Source organism: Felis catus, chromosome A2 (assembly GCF_018350175.1).
Source record: "Felis catus isolate Fca126 chromosome A2, F.catus_Fca126_mat1.0, whole genome shotgun sequence".
Lineage (NCBI taxonomy): Eukaryota > Metazoa > Chordata > Mammalia > Carnivora > Felidae > Felis > Felis catus.
In genome coordinates, this window is record NC_058369.1 from 149,467,749 (window position 1) to 149,480,275 (window position 12,527).

Consider the following 12,527-nt stretch of genomic DNA (forward strand, 5'->3'; position numbering starts at 1 on the left):
CTGGATATCATTTAACAAGAGTGTGTTTGTACATTAGAGGACCGCTGGTGGCTGACTGTGAGGCCTGGGACATCCTGGGACTTGTCTAGCAAATTGCTCTTTAGCATGCCTCAGTTATATGAGGTAAAGATGAGGCTTTCACTTTCTCATTAGAGACAACTCCCATGTTTCCTGTGGGCTAGAGTCTGTCTTCCCCGCCTGGACCTTTTCATGAAATATACCATTTAGCTTTTGAGTTCAGTGCCAAAATAAATAGCCTAGAAAGTTGGACCAATATGCTTTTAGATTCTTTTAACTTTGCATGCTTTCTGGTGCCCCTCAATTATTAAGCCCAAATTGTCTCCTGCTGTCTTGAAAGAAATGAGATTTCTCAGCAGTAGCAAACAATGTCAATCTATTTGAGACTGTTAATGACTCATTTATAATGCTGGCAGACACACGGAGGCTGGAAAAATTAAATGTACAGCATCATTACCTTTGTGGTTAGCATTGCTGGGAAGCACTACCGTGCTTAGTGCAACATTTTAAAAGACAAGAAGAATTCTTTTAGCAGAATGAGTTTTATACTTGAAGGTGTGGATAATGCAATGACAAACTGATACCTTCTTGCTGTTGGAACTTCCTGCCCCAGAGCCTTCTTTAGAGATTAACTAATGGACGCTGCATGCGTGCAAAAGCCGAGCTGTTCCAGTTACCATGACCTGTTTGCATAGATAATTTTGGAAACGTATTTTTGGTGTCTTAAGAACATTATTTTCAAAGAACAGGACTTAAATGCTTTTTTTTTTTTAATTAGGAAGTTATCTTTTTTTGTTTTTTGAAGTATAATTGACATATTATCTTAATAGTTTCAGGTGTACATCACAGTGATTCGCTATAAAACCTTTTTGCAAGTAGAAATTATTAGAACTTGTCTCCACTATTAGCTTCTTCCGGTTTGAGGATGATGTTACTGACATGTCCAGGGATGCTGCAGATGGGCTGCTATAGCAGCCAGCATGTCTAAGCTCCCTTCCAAGTCCAAGTTGTGCTGTTACTTCCACTCCTGTTAATTCTACCCCAACTAACTGACATGAAGATGCTCTGATTTTCCTTTATATATGGAGAACTTTTTTTTTTTTTAAGTTGAGAGAGAGACTGCATGTGTGCAGGGAAGGAGCAGAGAGAAAGAATCCCAAGCTGGCACCACACTGACAGCACGGAGCCCCATGCGGGGCTCGAGCTCACCAACAGTGAGATCATGACCTGAGCTGAAATCAAGAATCAGATGCTTAACTGACTGAACCCCCCAGGCGCCCCTGTATGTGTAGAACTTTTAATAAAATAGATAGCTTATTTTGAAAGTTCATAGCTCTGGCAGAGAATGAAACTAACTGGCCCAACTGGAGACTGAAAAAAAAAACTTTGAACTGAGATCCAAAATTGCAATCTAAACTATAAAGTGTAATAGAAACGCAAATTAAACGTGGTGGCCTGAAACCTCATATTCCTCCCTCCACTGCCTTTTAAGAATACCCACCATAGTGTAGGCCTATGCTTTTCTAAGAGGGCAACAAAAGACATGTTGTGAAAGGACAACGTTGAACTTCATGACATCAGTCTACCTTCTCTTTTTCACAATGAATGTATACTTTTATCACAATTCTTTTGAAATCTTTATTATTTTTAACCTGCATTGCTTCCTTGAATCACAGCAAGTTCTGTTCATCTACCCATTGTTTATAATATTTTCTTGGAATTGTTCTGAAATGACCTTTAAGCTTCAGGATAGACCCCCCCCCCCTTTGTGGTATAGTTAAGCCATTTGGTGAATGGGTCTGCATATCCTTTCTGTAAATTCTTTAAGTGAAAAATTTGGGGTTTGTATCTATTTTCAGCTATGTGTTGCCAGATTAAGGAGCCAGTTGACTATTAAAATTAATAGGGCTTTACTGAGTACCTGCTTTTTGCAAAGCATTGTGTACAGTTGAGACGATGCTAGGAAGCAGAAGATATGGTCTATGCCATTAAGAGGCTTTACACCGGATGCCACTTAAGGACCACAAACCACTGATTCACAAAAACCATGACTAAATGCATATTACTAGGAAGTGTCTGGAAGTTGTCATGAAAAAGTTATGCCTGACCTCAGGAAGCTTACACTGTGATCGGTGAAAACCAGTTACACCTAGATGATTAGGTTAGGTTTAGTTAGGGACCCTGAGAGGAGGAACTAAGATAAGACAGAGAGGCATTGTATGGTGAGTAATTGAATTTTGTAAGGAGTATTTCTGTTTCGAAACATTTTGTATAAGTTTTCAAAGTTGTAGCATTAGAGTAGGAATCTCAGAGTTGGTGAAATGCCTTGTTCTGCCACTTTCCTGTTGGGTGATACTGGGAAAGTTATTTATCTCTTAGTTTCCTCATTCGTACAAGGTTATGTAATCACAGTCTTCCCTATATGTGGTGGTGGTAAAGTGTTGCGTCTAAAACTCATAGACTTTCAGTGACTTCCATTGCAGAATCCTATATATGAATATTTGCCATAATAATAATTAATATTCTTTGGAAGACTCCTATTAGTAACCCTTTTGCCCAGTAGATGCAGCCATTACCCTCCCCTTATATAGAGATCTATATATTTAACATACTCTTTGTTATCTTCATTTTATAATTTTCTCTAGTGCGTATATTTTGAAAAGTCAAAATTTCAAATATATCAGTGGCAGAGTTTTCTAGACTGACTGGAGAATAAGTCTGGAAGCCAAATTTAGCGGATAATTGAGGGTTAGCTTTTATACTAAAACTTAGCTTTGAACCTCTCTTAAATGTGTAGGAATCTTTCTTGACTTTGTAAGCCTTATCTGTCCATTTCTTGATGATTCACACATCCGTCAATTACTTGATTATAGGACCTTAAAGCTTACTTTTAGTCATTTCTCTTCAAAATAAAGATTTTTATGGGCAGTAGGCCATGGAATGATATTCCAACAAATTAATTATGGCATTAAACCTGGTGTTCAATTAGAAAAGCAGAAACACAGGTAGGTTTGTGGGTGTATCATATAAAAACACATATAAGGAAAAATTTGTTGTGAGGACTTGGCCTTACGCAATCATGGGCTCTGGTTAAACACAGCCCACGCTAAAACTTGAAGACTGAGGGGCATACAGGGAGGAGGAGGGAGAGACAGCCAGCGAGGGAGAGCCAGGACAAGCTAGAACCCATGAGAATGGGCTGGAATTAGTGTCACTTCTCACTCTCTCCATCCCCGATGATATGAGTGGCCTATAGGAGGAGTTGGCCTCCACATCACTGAGCTAAACACATACCTGGCATAGGCTGTCCAGGAGGCTGCAGGAGGGCCAGAGGAAGGTGGAACAGCTCAAGACCAAGGACAGTAACAAGGAACCAGCAACAACAGTAAGACCCCAACCTCTTGAGTCTGTAGAGCACAGTCAGTACTGGGTCATTCCCATCCTTCAAATCTCAAGCAAGAACGTCTTTTGTAGCCCACCCTAACTGGAAACACACAGGGAAGAGAATTCAAGGAAACGTAGTTTAGCTTAGTCAAGTGTATGCATTACAAAGCTACTACCATAATAACAAATTACCTTCTGTATGTCTCCTTTATCAACTTACTTTTTATTGTACGTTTTTAAATTTTGGTTACTTAACATTGAGTTATTGGGTTCAGGAGTAGAATTCAGTGATTCATCACTTACGTACAACACCCAGTGCTCATCACAACAAGTGCCTTTTTAATACCCATCACCCATCTAGCCCATCGCCCACTTCTTTATCCTATTATTCTACAAGTCAGAGTTTTTCCCAGCATTTTCATAATAGCATGACAAGATTCCAGGTATAGCCATTTTATATAATTGCATCCTTAATGTTACCAGAGAACTGAAACTCCTATATAATGGCTCGAAGTATTTGAAGGTAGGGATTCTAACGTAGTGAAACTGAGAGTAAATAAATGAGGATATTAGGGGAAGTTCCTTTGAAAAGTTTCATCAATTTATGAGATCATTTATATAATAATATTTCGTATTATAATGTGATTTGATTCAGTGAATTAACTTTGGCAAGCAGAAAGATACTATAAGCATATTAATAAGCAGTCACCCTTGCTACCCTCACATAACTATGTGAAATGAAATTCCACTGAGTGTACTCCTATAGTCCTCTCCCAGCCTTGTCTTTTTAAACACAGATTATGTACTTTTACGGTTCTGTCCTATTGTATCGATTATAGTATGACTTTGTTTCTCAGTACCTTCCAATGAATTTTGTGTCATTTGCTGTTCCGGATTGATGATGTATTTATGTCTTTAACTAGCCGATACGGTGATGCCCTCAGGAACTGATGACGTTTTTTAACAGAAATCCATTTGCCCTTTCACTTAACTACCCCAAAGTCTGTAGACTTGTCACTTTATGGTTGATGTGCCTTTGTTGTCATCATAATACACTTGATGGGTCCTAAACTGCCTCTGCTACTTCTGCTTCTGCTGCTTGGTGCACCATTTCTTCTGTGTACCAACCATTCTTTAACTCTTCTTTAATGATTTCTTGCCTTCATTTTTCCCCTTCGTATCCATTGGCTTCCTTCTCCTATCGCTCTCCTCAATGCTTCTTGGGTTTCGCCCCACCAACTTGGTGTTTATGGCTATTGTCAGCCTTTAAGAATGCTCCTTTATTTCTGGAATATGCAATAGAATTTGCAGCCAGGGTTTATTCTTTGGGAATTCCTCCTTTCAGATAGTTGTGATTGCTTTTTAGCACCGGTAACTGCTCCTGCTTGATTTTCTCTTAGAGTTGCTTCAAAAGATAAGATAGAAGAACGCAGCATGACATCCAGGCTTGCCGAGGTTTTTTTTGGCTCCTAGAAAACTGAGTTCCACAGAACATTACTAAATTGTGTCTGCTTGTAGTGAGTACACCTTGATAGCAGTTTAAGACTCTCAACCTACCACATATCACTACTGTTCTAGAACACGTAGGTATATGAGAAATCGAAAAGTTGCAAGTCCTTTAAGAACTAATTGTTTTTAAAACGGGGTTTATATTTTACCGCAAAAACGCTTCACATTTCTCCCTGACAAAGGAATCAGGAACTGTTCCAAGTGTTTGTGAAGGATACATTAACATTCAGGACCGCTCATCCAGCATTGCTTCGTTATTTTCAAGTTGAGACTTTAAACACAACAGCATTTAAAAGGCAACACGTGTAGCTCGAAAGGATGTCGCCTTCATTCCTGGGTTGCTCGTCCCCCCTGGAGTTGCTGACCTGGGAGTTCTAGCAGAATATGTGCCGAAAAGAGGGGAAACACACCATTTTAACATCAAAAGAGGAACAAAGGGAGAAGGGGCTGTTTTCCTTTTTCCCCGCTGCCCCCTGGTGGCAGAGGCACAGCAGACAGCAAAGGCGTCGAGCAAAGATGCTTGCCGTGTGATGCTGCTGGTGACTCTTAAGAGGGTCTCCAACCAAAGTCTGTGCCCTACGTGTGCGCTTCTGAAAAGGAGGAGCACGGTATCGGGCCTCCTAATTGCATCTCGCTTCCCGACGGCATCTGTTCTTATCATAGCAGCGCCAGGCTCCAGCAACTCGGTCAATACTTGTATATTAACAGGAGACAATCGATGGAAAAATTAAAAAGGAAAGTCAAGGTAATTAGACTGAAGCTGCTGCTTATGAGTTTTCAATAATTACTTTAGCTGCCTCTTGTTTTCCCATCTCCAGAAAAATGGGGCCTGATTGAAGGACTGGGTCGTGTTTGACTGAGGACATGTCAAAATTACACAAAGCCAGGCAGGAAATGAAATTAAGCCGTATTTGTTTTAGAGCAGTCAGAGGGGCTTCTCACCATGGCACGGGAAGAATAGGCATTGATTTCAGCCTACCCATTAGCAGCTGTGCCATTGTTGGTACCTGTTTTCGTGTCATCGGTTTTTGCGCCCCTGGCAGAAGCCCACTCAAAGCGCTGCGACATGTCATGTATCAAAGCTCCAGAGGAGGACAGTGAATGAATTTTCTCCCAGAAACAGGATCTTTGTGGAAATCGGATGTCATCCTTTAAAACACCGTGAAGTAACTCTAAATCGCGTGGCTGCCAGTGTGGGCCATACCTTGGACGTTGTTCTTTGTGGCCGTAATTGGCAGGGATTACTGTCTATTTATTGGGCCTCCATAAGTGGATTGGCCTGCTGTTTGGTTTCGCGCTCCTTTGACGTTTTTGTGCCCCCCGGTGCTGGAAGTCCTGAATACATCAGAGCCACCCTGTTTCTGCCCTGCTGCAAATGAGGTTGCTGTGTCTGCCTCTTAGGGGAAGGGGGGAGAAAACAACAACAGAGGAATCCCTGGTTTGGGAGAGATAAATCTAGGGAGGAACGTGAGAGAGCTATTTTATGTTTTATGTCCATTTACAGTCTTCATTTGCACTGTTTCTGTCAGCCCAAAGCACTTTATAAACTTTACAAGCAGATTATGTACCAACATCATTTCATTCACTGCTGATATATAGCTGTTAAACATCTGCCAGGTACATATTTCCTAGAGGCAAAAAAAAAAAAAAAATGTAGAAGAAAATTAGATCTTGTTAAATATACACAGAAAATGTAGGTGTGCAAGAATATACCATGAAGCTATTTATCGAACATCTTCTACGTCGAAAGCATCCTAGAGGATTACCCAGATACAAGAAATCATCAACTCTGTGCCTCCCGTCCAGGTTTGTAAATCAGAAGTGACTGACGGGGCCAAGATTTGAATCCAGGACAGTCCAGTTTCAAAGCACAAGCTCTGAACTCTTTTATTACATCTCAGTTTTTACTTGGGGCTTGATAAAAAGACTGTCTAGGGGAAGATGAAGCGTTTGAAGCATGGTTTTTACTCCGTGAACTCCAAATCTAAGTAATGATAGTGTCGCTGGGGTGTGGGGTGGGGGAGTATCGAATGAAACACATACCCCCAAAGGCACTGAGCACAGATGCCTCCTTAAGTTACAACTAGAGCTTCGGTGAGAGCGGTTATTTATTTTTACTATTACAAACGGTCTTCTGTTATTCCACCACTCATGTGGCTTGCCTCATGTGGGAACGCCTTCTCTGTGTACAACTTCCTGCTTGGTGATGTGGGTCTGGCATCTTTGTGAGACTGTGTCAGGGCCCCCAAAAGATTCCGTGTACCTCTTAGATTAGCTGAGGCCAAGGCGTTGCAAATGCAGCTAAGCCCACACACATCTGGTGGCTGCATTCTTGGCTGCTTATTGTCCATGATCCCAAGTGCTTGGAAGGTTCTAGCTGACGCTTTCATGGAGAAAATAGTACATAATAAGCGTTTGTTCCTTTACTTAAAAAAAAGTTATTCTAAATACATAATCACTTCTGGATTAGATATGTTTAGAAATTTGCCAAGGGGATAATTTCTGAAAGCTCATTTTTCTGCTTCTCCCTAGACCCATTTTATTTAGAAATTGCAAAGGAAGCTTTTTTCTGCTTCTCTGCTTTTTTAAAAAAAATGTGTTTGTTGCTTCAATTGTCCTCCATATGTTTTGTCTTTGTGGTTTTCATTTTTTATCCTATAAGAAGTTTGTGTACCAAGTACCAAATAAGAGTGATGGAATATTATGCAACCATTAAGGCAGTTTAGTTTCCTTTTGTGACAAGAGCTTCGATGCGATTGCATCCACCTGGTTTGAATCTTAGCCATGCTCCAAATTAACTATATCTCTTCAATAAATTACTTAAACTTTCTAGTTTTTATTTTTTTAATCTATGAAATGAGAATAATAGAAGTACCTATCCTACAGATTTGTTATGAAGATTGAATGAGCTGACAGAGAAAGTATCTTCTACCCCGTGTTTTAAAAATAATAGAAAACTGTTATTAAACTTGTACTCATGGGGTGCCTGGGTGGCTCAGTCCATTGAGCGTCTGACTCTGACTGAGGTCATGATCTCACGGTCTGTGGGTTCAAGCCCCGCATCGGGCTCTGTGCTGATGGCTGGGAGCCCAGAGCCTGCTTCAGATTCTGTGTCTCCCTCTCTTTCTGCCCCTCCCCTGCTCACACTCTTTCTCTCTCTCCTTCAAAAATAAATAAACATTAAGAGAATTTTGTTGAAACTTACTCATTAGGCATGTATTACAATATAGAAAATGTTCATGAGAGAACTTTAAAGGAAAGATAACTGTAAATAAAGTGGCATAGGATTACAACTATAAAAACAAGCATTTCAACATCTATAAAAGGACTTTAATAATATGGGCCAGAATATTCTCAGGGGTTTGTTTTAGAACCATTGCCTCCTGTTAATCTTTATCTGTTGTTTTTTGAGGGGTTTTTGGGGGGTGGGTGGTAAATTTTGAGGTGCTTATCACAGAACACATTGTTTTCTTGATCTGTTTACTTGATTTTTGATGGTCTCTCCCTCTAAAACGGAAGTTATATGAGAAAGAACTCACGGTGGTCTTTTTCACCATTGTGTGTTTTGTGTCTAGTGTTTGCCAGAGGGTATCCCTTCAGTAAATATTTGTGGAATGAATGTATTTATTTCTTACTGTTCCATGTGTTCCAATTATGCTAATAGAAAATTTCTGTTATAATAGGGCGGGAAAAGCGGTTTTAAAAGCATATCTCAGCCTTCCGAGAGGCATGCGGTTGCTCTACAATTCATGATAAGGTAGCAAATACTAACAAAATGTTTCTCACATTACACGTGAACTTGATTTATTTGAAGGCTGTTCCAGTTCACGGCCTGCCTTTATTTATTTATTTATTTATTTATTTATTTATTTAAGCTTTTTAACCCATCTAGGAAAATCCTAAGTGGGTTGATTTTCCACGATTTTGTCGTAGCCATATCAAAGCTCTTCTTTTTTAGTTAGAATAATTGCCAGTTCCAAGTTACGGAGAGAGCTTCAGTTATTTTGGTAGTTCTGTATAACCGTAAAGCTTTACCGTAAACGAAGAAATAGTCCAGTTTTTAAATTCAAAATATTATTGCCTGGCTAATTGAGGCGTAGATTCCTTCAGCGGTTTACCCAGCATTGCCCCTCTCACTGCCCGCGTCACTCCCTCGTGTGTTTCTGACCCGCTGAGCTGTGGCGCCTCTCTGCCCAAGGCTGAGTTAAATGCACGTGAGGCGAGGGAGGTACTTGGTTCTGTGCCAGGGGGTTTGCTTTCCGGTAAAAGCAGGCCTTGCATTCAGTGTTGACGTTCCTAAGATTTTCTGGTAGCTCCATAATTCAGTGCTCATTTTCGAAAAAGCAACCTCAGCCAGATAGGACTATAACAACACACAGCTGCATACAGAGAGAATTCGGAGAGAATGCGGAAACCTCGTTACCTGTTGCCCAAAAATTTCAAAGTTGCGGAGATGCGACCCACCTTTCCCATGATTCCTCATTCAACAGCCAGACTGACAGCAACCTGTCTACCATGGGTTCGTAGAAGTCAGCGCGGAATTTCCTCTTTTCTAAAGAGGGGCTCACTGAAGCATTTTGGAGAGAGCCCCAAACGAAGGATCTGAAGAGAAGGAGAGAAGAAAACAAGTTCCAGGGAGAAGGACGTGACCCTAGTGCAATCACACCGGGGGCATGTTACGACTCAGGGATGTCAAGACAGAAGATAGGTCGTTTCAAGCAGCATTTAGAAAACCATCTACATCTCTACATCTGTGGTAGAAGTGACATAAATTAGATGCATTTAGTGAATCGTGCAGTAGCATTTTGTCTCTCTGAAGGTCCGAGACTTCTTCGAGTCCTTAAGTCAGGTTAACTCCAACTTGCTAATGATCCCATTTCTGAAATGTTATTACTGCTTTATGTTAAGACCTCTCATTTTTTACTTTTATATAATATTGGAATGCATTGCAATGAACACGCTGAGGTGCAATTACTATAGAAGGTAACGTAGTCTAGAATACAGACAGCTGTAGACTTAGCACAAAGAATAAATGGTAAGTAACATTCTGCTGACCTTTATCCTAAGCCAGGACGTGGATTGGGGATCATCTGAGAAGAGTAAAAAGTGGCAAAGAGAGCCTCTTCATTTCTAGATGGTGGTTCTCTACTGACTTGGTTCACCGTACCTGGATGCTTTTCTTTCTCCCATCCCTGAAGACCACCATGCATAACAGAGTGATATAAAAAAGTTGATGTCGGGGCACCTGGGTGGCTCACTCAGTTGAGCGTCCGACTCTTGATTTCAGCTCAGGTCGTGATCCCAGGGTGGTGGGATTGAACTCTCGTTGGTGGAGCTTGCTTAAGATTCTGTCTCTACCTCTGCCCCTACCCCTGTCTGCTGCTCGCATGCACACACTATCTGAAAGAAAGAAAGAAGGAAAGAAGGAAGGAAGGAAGGAAGGAAGGAAGGAAGGAAGGAAGGAAGGAAGGAAGGAAGGAAAGTAAGTTAGTTCAAAAGCATTATGTTTCAACTGCAAAATTTCAGTGGCCAATTCTTCATGTTTTCCTTAAGCCCTCCTTCCATATTTCTTTCAAATATCATTTAAATCCAACTTTACTTTGAAGAATTTCCCCTAGGCTATTCTGATTGTCAGTGTAAAACATTATGTATTTTGAAGATAAAAGGCAAGATATGTAAGATATTTAATAATTTGTGAATTGGTTTTGAAATTCACATACACTGAAATGTCTCTCGGTAAAATGGTAACGATATATCTTTCAGGACCTTTATGTATTGAATTGTTCTTCTCAAAAATAATGGTGGTTTGAGCTATTTTGCCCCTCACAGGATCAAACCAACTATGCAGCCTAAGTTAGCCTCTCAACGGCTCCTTACCGACAACTCAACATAACTGTTCCTATTCTGAGGCAAGGTCCAAAATCTGTATGATTCAGCAAGAAAACCCAGCAACGAGAGAGAATATTTATTATTTTCTAGCCTACAAGACATCACCACATAACTGCAGCGTCTACATCCTGATTGAAATTTTAGTCTTTTAGATTTAGAATAGCCCGTTAACTTTTTGCTCCCTGATCTCATGCTGAAAAAGAGGAAACTTCAGAGGCTAGGAGACCAGTAGATTTTCCCTTCCTATGGCTATTTCTCTTAAGCCTTCTTTTTGTGCTAGGGCAACCGCATTATTTGCAGATCTAGGAACTGCCCTTGTCATATGAGCAGAGGCACTGCAAAGCCTGTGTCACTCCAAAATATGTTTTACTAGAGGGAGCCTGGCTGGCTCAGTCAGTAGAGCATGCAACTCTTGATCCTGGGGTCATGAGTTCAAGCCTCACCATTGGGTGTAGAGATTATTTATAAAAAATATTAAAAGGACAGTAGACAAAATACTTTTTACTCATCACTTACTGAACTAACATCTTTCTACCTGTCCTTAGGTGTCTACTACCAAAATCAATACTTTGGATTAGTCAGTCAACCTGAATTGGTTTTCTTCAGAAAGTCACTTGTTTAAAATTGTAGTTTTGGGGTGCCTGGGTAGCTCAGTCAGTTAGGTATCTGACTTTGGCTCGGGTCATGATATCACAGTTCGTGACTTCAAGCTCTGTGTCAGACTCTGTACTGACAGCTTGAAGCCTAGAACCTGCTTCAGATTCTGTGTCTCCCTCTATCCCTGCACCTCCCCTGCTTGCATTCTGTCTCTCTCTCCTTCAAAAATAAACATTAAAGAAAAATTTTTTAATTAGAGTTTTGGGACACCTGGGTGGCTTAGTCGTTTGAGTGTCCAACTCTTGATTTTGGCTCAGGTCACGATCCCAGGGTAATGGGATTGAACCCTGCATCAGGCTCCATGTGGAGCCTACTTAAGATTCTCTCTCTCTGTCTCTCTCTCTCTCTGTCTCTCTCTCTCTCTCTCTCTCTCTCTCTCGCTGCCCCCTCCCTCTCTCCCCCTCCTGTGCTCTTTCTCTCTCAAAAAAATAAAAATAAAATTGTATATTTTTGAAGGAAGACCTCAGATTGATCCTAGAGGTCTATAATGACTCTTTTTTTGTTAATACACTTTATGTATAAACTAGGACAGGCTTCAAGAGAGAATGTGAAGCCTACCAATGAGCGAGCCCTTGTGATGAGAGACACCATGTGATTGGGAAGTCCCAGTTGGAAAACCCCAGATTGGGAAGTTATTTCATAGTTTCATTAGAGGGTCCCCAAGGTCACTCCCATGTTCGGAGATTCACTAGAAAGACTCAGCATGTAGTTGTACCCATGCTAAGATTTATTACAGTGGCTGATAAGGGGGGGTGGGGAGCACAAGTGAGGTCTATAGGAATTCATGCACTGGCTTTCTTATGCTTTCTCCCTCCCCTGAGGGGGATCACACAGAGCACACCCTTCTCGCAGCAACAAAAATGCAACAATGTGTATGAGAGATTCAGTCAGGGACTGGTCAGTTGGGCACCTAGACACCCTCTGCCTAGCATATATACCGAATTTTCAGAATCCGAGAAGGAAAGCCAAGTGTTTCGCATAAACCACATTGTTTGTACAAACAATGTAGGCGCAGCAAACCTTATCGTTTAGAGAAAGGTGAGAACACTTTCCAAGTACTAGCCAAAGGC

The 12,527-nt window shown here is 40.9% G+C and overlaps 1 protein-coding gene and 1 pseudogene across 2 annotated transcripts in view; one reads left to right on the plus strand and one right to left on the minus strand.

Annotated features, from left to right (window-relative positions):
• LOC123381363 overlaps window positions 1-5,979 on the minus strand; it is a 42,226-nt pseudogene extending 36,247 nt beyond the window's left edge.
• Window positions 1-12,527, plus strand: part of EXOC4 (exocyst complex component 4) — a 750,068-nt gene that overhangs the window by 445,798 nt on the left and 291,743 nt on the right. The window lies entirely within an intron of this gene.